This window comes from Sinocyclocheilus grahami, unplaced genomic scaffold (genome assembly GCF_001515645.1).
Source record: "Sinocyclocheilus grahami isolate Dianchi unplaced genomic scaffold, SAMN03320097.WGS_v1.1 scaffold279.1, whole genome shotgun sequence".
NCBI classification, from domain to species: domain Eukaryota; kingdom Metazoa; phylum Chordata; class Actinopteri; order Cypriniformes; family Cyprinidae; genus Sinocyclocheilus; species Sinocyclocheilus grahami.
In genome coordinates, this window is record NW_015505458.1 from 477,236 (window position 1) to 484,676 (window position 7,441).

Genomic DNA, 7,441 nt, shown 5'->3' on the forward strand with positions numbered 1-7,441 from the left:
TGTGTGTGTGTGTGTGTGAGTGTGTGTGTGTGTGTGTGTGCGTGCATGCATGCTACAATCAGCAATGAATGAACAGAAATTAACAGTTTTATAAACCATTCAACAGCTCAGATAGGCAGGCATTGACCAGGCTATGAAATGCCAGCTAAGCCATATTTTATAATGAAGCCATTTCTAAAGGTGATTCCAGCCTGACTGCCCATGAATTGTCCTGTAATAACGACACTGCAGTTTTAAATGAGATGAAATGGCTAGATGGTGTTCTGATCAGTGAAACACGTCCTGGGATAAGTTAGAGGATGGCATGTTCAGCCAATCAAAAACCGCAAGTGCCTGCCACACTAATACAGCCATGCAAGCTCAAACACCTGCTCTTTGTGAACACTGTGCTGTGTGAGACGGGTGAGAGATGTGGATTACTCACATCCCTGATCACTGTCATGCGCTTTCATTTTTTTCACTGGGTTTTCAGAGGTTAGAACCTCACCTAATTAGCAACCTGTCCCACTTTTGTTTCCCCCCAAAAATCTTACTGACTCTTTTTTTTTTAGCTGAGCATTTTAAATATATAATATTTATCATGCATTCAGAAATAACATGCACGTTATCCTGTTCTACAGCAGTTTTTGTCCTACTTAATACAACTGTAAAATGAGGGTAAATCAAACACATAAACATGAAAGAAGGCAAACAAATGGAAACAGTGTCTATTCCAACTGTCTTAAAGGGAGAGTTGATCCAAAAAATGAATAATAATATTTGACAAATAATGACAGATTTGCAATTTTGGGGTGAACTCTCCTTTTAAGACTAAGACGTCTATCTGTCCGTCTTGCCACAGGAACCCGTGTCTGCTCATATCTCTGTAATAATGAGTCTCCAGTATAAGATATTGGATAATAGAAGGATGTGCGCTCACATGTCTAGGAACAATTACCTCACGAACGTCATCGCCATTGTTATCCTTTTCCAGCTAAAGACAGCTATTGAGTCTTTTCACTGTCTCAGCGCATTATTGTTAATATTGACTGATATAAACGGACTTCCAATGACCAAACCATTTATTGATTTGAAGAAGATGCGGAAGATGACACTTCTGCTGATCTATACAAATATCAGTAAAATCCTGTGGTGAAAATGTTCAATTATTTTTGTGGTGAAAATAAATCAATGGCATTGAAACATGAACTGAATATGTACCCATATGGAATATTATATATATATATAATAGAATAGAATAGAACAGAACATAATATAATATAATATAATATAACATAACATAACATAATAGAATAGAATAGAATTTTAACGAGATATGCTACATTTCAAAATATGATTTTTTTAATGTTTGGAAATAAGTTTCTTATCTTCAAAAATTCTATTTTAAAAACTTAAAATAACTTTTCTATTTGAATATATTTTAAAATGTCATTTATTGTGATGCAAAGCAGAATTCTAGTCACATGACACTTCTAATATGCTGATTTGCTTCTCAAGAAACGTGTCTGATTATTATGAATGTTCAAAACAGTTGTGCTGCAAAAAACAAAATAAAAAATTGGAAACCAAAATTTGTGAGATTTATTTTCTTTCATTTATTTGAAATACATTTTTAAAGCAATTTCATGTATCCTCGATGAGATAAGGTGAAAGGTATTAATTTATTTTAATAAATTAATTGTACATAGTTTAAATGTTAATATAGAGTTTTTAGTTGGTTTTATTTTACTTTATTTATGTATTTTTTTTACTACTATTATTATTAGCACTATTACAATTTGAGTGGTGCTTGCAATGCCATTGTTTAAGTTTGTTGAATGTAAAACAGAAACAGAAATAAATTCTATCTCTGACAAATAGTATAGAGACATAAAAACAGGGTCTTATGCAGATGCATTGCTTAGAATCACTCTTTCAAAGTCATAATTGTTTTAAACAAGCAAACAAATGATACGACAGCTCATTAAAACTGTTCAATGCGAGTCCAATGAAATGTAGTTGGCAGGTAGCATTGATTTTCTTTCTATTGAACTGATTTAATGAGCTGTGCTATCATGTTTGCTTGTTTTAAACGCTTTCAAGAAAAGGCCCTGTTACAACTGCATAGTGAAAGACAAACCTCATTCCCCTTTAAAACACTTTCCCTTTGTGCCTTTCATTTGGTTGTAGACCATTTCATTTCTAGTCAGCTTCCATTAAACATGCACCATTTAGTTCTAATAAGAAAAACATTACAGCTTCTTAATTTGTCAGGCATAAAGAGAAACATCATTCAGTGTTTGCATCACATTCCAGGGTGTTTTCATGAGCTTCATGTAGATCTGAAACATATTCTTCTCGTATTTAAGGAGTATAATTATTATAGTTACATAGCATATGCAATATGAAGATATAAATATCGCAAGCCAGATTTCATTATGAATAGATTAGAAAAATAAAACTGTCCATGTTTCTTGATTTCTGCGGTCCCAGTTTAGATTCACAGGCTCAGAGCCCAGCAGACAAACACAGCCAATGATCCAGAGAATAAACACTGGTGTAACTGTATTACTGTACGATTTCAGATGAGTCCCGGATGGCCACGGTGAACTAACGAGCCGATCTCGCCTCACAATCGCTGTGTGATATTATCATCTCCAGAGAAACAATAATGAACTGCACATATACAGAGTGTGACACAGCGGGCAACAATTTCATCTGCACTGGCCATTCAAAACATTCATCTGTCTCTTTATGACTCAAACGTAATTGAAGCAACACAAATATCACCCAAACAAATGATGAATGCTGAAGGTTTTTGCTCTGCTATACTCCGAATGGTGAAGATTGGATTTTGCTCTATTTATAAATGGGTAATAGACAGATTGGTTTCACTTTATTTTGATGGTCCCTTTAACACATTCTGCTGACTATGCATAACGTTGCACCTACATGTCTACTAACTCTCATTAGAGTATTAGTAGAGTATTAGCAGACTGGTAGGGTTAAGGTTAGAATATGTCCACACATACACGGGTATTTTTATAAACTGAGTTTTTCCTTCCGTTTAAAAAAAATCTCCGTCCACATGAAAATGCAAACGCATGCTATGAAGCACTGTCAAGAGCATGCCAAACCAACAGGTGACGATATAATCTCAACCGTAAAGCCATGTTGGCCAATCAGAAGCCTGAAAAAGTTTCCAGTAGGTGGAGATAACAGCGCAGGCTCCGACGTCACAAGCCAAAAACTCCGGTTTCGCTGTCTACACGATAACACTGAAACCTGAGTTTTTGGAAATCTTCACCCTGGCAGGCGTTTTTAAAAAATGTTCGGTTTCAGTGAACTGGTGCTGCGTTTGTGTGGACAGTTGACATGTACTTGCAAAGTTACTTATAGTCAGTAGAATGTCTGTTGAGAGACCATGACAATAAAGAGTTAGCAGATATGAAGCAAACAGTCTACTAATACTCTGATGAGAGTTAGTGGACATGTAGGTGCAACATTACTTATTGTCAACAGAATGTTCAAAAGGGACCATCACAATAAAGTGTTATCAAAAACATTACATAAATTATTTACTAGCAATGCACAACTATTTAAATTTATGAAGCATGGTATTAAAGTATGCTTTTCAGAACACACCCTTATTATTTTTAGTATACTGCACAGTATTCAGTAAGTAGTCCACCAGTATATTATTGGGAACATAGCTATTTTGTTTCATGTTAGCAATTACATTTACCATGGTAATCATTTACAGTTACTATGTGCTCTAGAGGAGATCTGGATGGAGGAATGGGCCAAAATACCAGCAACAGTGTGTGAAAACCTTGTGAAGACTTACAGAAAACGTTTGACCTCTGTCATTGCCAACAAAGGGTATATAACAAAGTATTGAGATGAAATTTTGTTATTGACCAAATACTTATTTTCCACCATAATTTGCAAATAAATTCTTTAAAAATCCTACAATGTGATTTTTCTGGATTTTTTTTTCTCATTTTGTCTCTCATAGTTGAGGTATACCTATGATGAAAATTACAGGCCTCTCTCATCTTTTTAAGTGGGAGAACTTGCACAATTGGTGGCTGACTAAATACTTTTTTTCCCCACTGTATATATATAATAGAATAGAATAGAATAGAACAGAACATAATATAATATAATATAACATAACATAACATAACATAATAGAATAGAATAGAATTTTAACGAGATATGCTACATTTCAAAATATGATTTTTTTAATGTTTGGAAATAAGTTTCTTATCTTCAAAAATTCTATTTTAAAAACTTAAAATAACTTTTCTATTTGAATATATTTTAAAATGTCATTTATTGTGATGCAAAGCAGAATTCTAGTCACATGACACTTCTAATATGCTGATTTGCTTCTCAAGAAACGTGTCTGATTATTATGAATGTTCAAAACAGTTGTGCTGCAAAAAACAAAATAAAAAATTGGAAACCAAAATTTGTGAGATTTATTTTCTTTCATTTATTTGAAATACATTTTTAAAGCAATTTCATGTATCCTCGATGAGATAAGGTGAAAGGTATTAATTTATTTTAATAAATTAATTGTACATAGTTTAAATGTTAATATAGAGTTTTTAGTTGGTTTTATTTTACTTTATTTATGTATTTTTTTTACTACTATTATTATTAGCACTATTACAATTTGAGTGGTGCTTGCAATGCCATTGTTTAAGTTTGTTGAATGTAAAACAGAAACAGAAATAAATTCTATCTCTGACAAATAGTATAGAGACATAAAAACAGGGTCTTATGCAGATGCATTGCTTAGAATCACTCTTTCAAAGTCATAATTGTTTTAAACAAGCAAACAAATGATACGACAGCTCATTAAAACTGTTCAATGCGAGTCCAATGAAATGTAGTTGGCAGGTAGCATTGATTTTCTTTCTATTGAACTGATTTAATGAGCTGTGCTATCATGTTTGCTTGTTTTAAACGCTTTCAAGAAAAGGCAATAGCAGCCCTGTTACAACTGCATAGTGAAAGACAAACCTCATTCCCCTTTAAAACACTTTCCCTTTGTGCCTTTCATTTGGTTGTAGACCATTTCATTTCTAGTCAGCTTCCATTAAACATGCACCATTTAGTTCTAATAAGAAAAACATTACAGCTTCTTAATTTGTCAGGCATAAAGAGAAACATCATTCAGTGTTTGCATCATTCTTATCTTCAAAAATTCTATTTTAAAAACTTAAAATAACTTATCTATTTGAATATATTTTAAAATGTCATTTATTGTGATGCAAAGCAGAATTCTAGTCACATGACACTTCTAATATGCTGATTTGCTTCTCAAGAAACGTGTCTGATTATTATGAATGTTCAAAACAGTTGTGCTGCAAAAAACAAAATAAAAAATTGGAAACCAAAATTTGTGAGATTTATTTTCTTTCATTTATTTGAAATACATTTTTAAAGCAATTTCATGTATCCTCGATGAGATAAGGTGAAAGGTATTAATTTATTTTAATAAATTAATTGTACATAGTTTAAATGTTAATATAGAGTTTTTAGTTGGTTTTATTTTACTTTATGTATTTTTTTTTACTACTATTATTATTAGCACTATTACAATTTGAGTGGTGCTTGCAATGCCATTGTTTAAGTTTGTTGAATGTAAAACAGAAACAGAAATAAATTCTATCTCTGACAAATAGTATAGAGACATAAAAACAGGGTCTTATGCAGATGCATTGCTTAGAATCACTCTTTCAAAGTCATAATTGTTTTAAACAAGCAAACAAATGATACGACAGCTCATTAAAACTGTTCAATGCGAGTCCAATGAAATGTAGTTGGCAGGTAGCATTGATTTTCTTTCTATTGAACTGATTTAATGAGCTGTGCTATCATGTTTGCTTGTTTTAAACGCTTTCAAGAAAAGGCCCTGTTACAACTGCATAGTGAAAGACAAACCTCATTCCCCTTTAAAACACTTTCCCTTTGTGCCTTTCATTTGGTTGTAGACCATTTCATTTCTAGTCAGCTTCCATTAAACATGCACCATTTAGTTCTAATAAGAAAAACATTACAGCTTCTTAATTTGTCAGGCATAAAGAGAAACATCATTCAGTGTTTGCATCACATTCCAGGGTGTTTTCATGAGCTTCATGTAGATCTGAAACATATTCTTCTCGTATTTAAGGAGTATAATTATTATAGTTACATAGCATATGCAATATGAAGATATAAATATCGCAAGCCAGATTTCATTATGAATAGATTAGAAAAATAAAACTGTCCATGTTTCTTGATTTCTGCGGTCCCAGTTTAGATTCACAGGCTCAGAGCCCAGCAGACAAACACAGCCAATGATCCAGAGAATAAACACTGGTGTAACTGTATTACTGTACGATTTCAGATGAGTCCCGGATGGCCACGGTGAACTAACGAGCCGATCTCGCCTCACAATCGCTGTGTGATATTATCATCTCCAGAGAAACAATAATGAACTGCTGTTGAATGTAAAACAGAAACAGAAATAAATTCTATCTCTGACAAATAGTATAGAGACATAAAAACAGGGTCTTATGCAGATGCATTGCTTAGAATCACTCTTTCAAAGTCATAATTGTTTTAAACAAGCAAACAAATGATACGACAGCTCATTAAAACTGTTCAATGCGAGTCCAATGAAATGTAGTTGGCAGGTAGCATTGATTTTCTTTCTATTGAACTGATTTAATGAGCTGTGCTATCATGTTTGCTTGTTTTAAACGCTTTCAAGAAAAGGCAATAGCAGCCCTGTTACAACTGCATAGTGAAAGACAAACCTCATTCCCCTTTAAAACACTTTCCCTTTGTGCCTTTCATTTGGTTGTAGACCATTTCATTTCTAGTCAGCTTCCATTAAACATGCACCATTTAGTTCTAATAAGAAAAACATTACAGCTTCTTAATTTGTCAGGCATAAAGAGAAACATCATTCAGTGTTTGCATCACATTCCAGGGTGTTTTCATGAGCTTCATGTAGATCTGAAACATATTCTTCTCGTATTTAAGGAGTATAATTATTATAGTTACATAGCATATGCAATATGAAGATATAAATATCGCAAGCCAGATTTCATTATGAATAGATTAGAAAAATAAAACTGTCCATGTTTCTTGATTTCTGCGGTCCCAGTTTAGATTCACAGGCTCAGAGCCCAGCAGACAAACACAGCCAATGATCCAGAGAATAAACACTGGTGTAACTGTATTACTGTACGATTTCAGATGAGTCCCGGATGGCCACGGTGAACTAACGAGCCGATCTCGCCTCACAATCGCTGTGTGATATTATCATCTCCAGAGAAACAATAATGAACTGCACATATACAGAGTGTGACACAGCGGGCAACAATTTCATCTGCACTGGCCATTCAAAACATTCATCTGTCTCTTTATGACTCAAACGTAATTGAAGCAACACAAATAT